Raw genomic sequence first — 2110 nt, 5'->3', positions numbered from 1 at the left:
GGCTGTATTCTAGAAAATTCCTCAATGAATTTATACTAATAAAACATCCAAGTGGGTGGTTTCTACAGATTTTTAAATGTTTACAGCTGGGGCAATATTATAGCTTTTAATAGCAAGTCAGTCAGGTTTTTCTAATAGGGACATAATGCTTATTGAACGCATGTTTTGAGAGCCATTAGTGCAAAAAAGTGTTCACTATAACAATTATTTCTTGTAACAAGTTTTGCAAGTAAAAATGATCTTTGATGAGCTGTGACGTTGGCCATATTAATCAAAATGTGTGTGAGAAGCGGGAAGTGCTGTGAACAATACCATTTTAAGCGTGACAGAGACTTCAAGTATTTTGCATAAATTTATGAAGACAAGTTTTTTAAATCTAGCCCAATTGTTCTAGAAAAATATGATTTAGTTCAGACAAATTGATACAAACTGCTAGGCAAAGTATGGACGACATTGATCCTCCCGTTAAAGAGATATTTGAGGATAAGTTGCGCCACGAATTTTTGACTGCACTATAGTTGCTTTTCACTATCTGCATCTAGAGACACGGCACAGCCAGCCTGACACACAATGTCGATCTGTGTGGGGTCGGTGGGAGTAGCCCGACTCCTGAATGATCTAAATTGTGTCGATGGGAGTGTAAAATATTTCAAATCGAATAATCTGTGTAGACAGCTGCATGTCTGATCTAGCAGTCTGCATCCTTCGCCTTCACCTATCCCGTAGTCTGGCTGATTGTTGAGGTACTACTAGTGCGGTACCTATGTAGATTTTACATCCAGCTTCTTCCATTTCTCGCCGTTCTCAGCGTTGAAGATATTAACTATCTTTGGTAGCCTTTAGTACATGTATTATGTTCCGGAGTCTCGAAATAGTCAGTGAAATGACGCTTAATATAGATTTTTGTGGGATTAAATTTAACCCTACTCTGCGTGATTTAAATTGTGTCGATGTGTTGATGAAACACTTACAATAGGAACAGACGTATACGTACATTTACTAAAATGCAACTGTTTCTAAGCGGAGAACTGTAATAACCATCGTGACAGTGATAATATCATTACACTGTGCAACAACATTTCACTTATTTTCTACGGCATGGAATTTGACACTTGATTTATAGTAACTGGAGGTCGTTGGAGCAGCAACAACAACAAAATGGCATCGTTTTGCTCTATCACGTCAAGTTTTTTGTCTATGGCATCATCACTTTTTTGCGGTATGCAAAATTGAATTAGCATTTATCGATCGGTATGGCCTGTTATGGCCCTCCTATTATGATATAAAAATAGACAGTATCGTTGTGGGCATAAAATGTTTTAACAATAGAGATGTGTGGTGACAGCTGTAGCCTATCTTTGACTCAACTGTCTGTGTCAGGAGACACGAAATAATCTATGGTGACACAATGTATGATGTATGAGGCATCGTGGTGAAATCATGCGTACGTCAAACAAAATAATGAAATCCGAGAAATCGTCCTTTTTTTTTTGGCCGATGGGCAAGTTTTTTCTTTCTTTATTAAAAAAATTTGTTTTGTTTTGTTTTTGTTTTTGTGTTGGCTTAACACATTTTACGTCCAATAAAAGACAACAACACATTTTTGTGTTGTTTTACTGGAAAACGTCGATCAAAGGCGCAACTAAATGTGCATTTTCAGTTTCCAAAGACTGTCAGGCGACCCTCACCTCCATCAATCGCAAATATTTCGACTTCTTTTCAACATAGATGGATAGTTTTTTATTCCCAAAAAGTAAGGCAAATGAACAGGCTGTAAGATGAAACTGATAACTGCAAATGCACAACAATTGACGAGCGCCTGATTCCCCCACGTCGTGACTCAAATATACAGTCGAACCAGCTCTAACGGTCACCTGTATAAGACAATCACCTATATAAGACAATCACTTATATAAGACAATCACCTGTACAAGACAATCACCTGTATAAGACAATCACCTGTACATAGGGCCTCTTCCAATTTTCTCCCTCACGTGTTTTTTAAACATTATAATGACATTGTGTTAGACGGCCACTTGTATGACGGCAACTTTTCTCCTCGACAATGATTGGTTGAATCGTCTTAGACAGTTCCGACTATATATATATA

The sequence above is a fragment of the Aplysia californica genome, unplaced genomic scaffold (genome assembly GCF_000002075.1).
Source record: "Aplysia californica isolate F4 #8 unplaced genomic scaffold, AplCal3.0 scaffold00930, whole genome shotgun sequence".
NCBI lineage: Eukaryota > Metazoa > Mollusca > Gastropoda > Aplysiida > Aplysiidae > Aplysia > Aplysia californica.
This window is presented reverse-complemented; position numbering follows the sequence as displayed.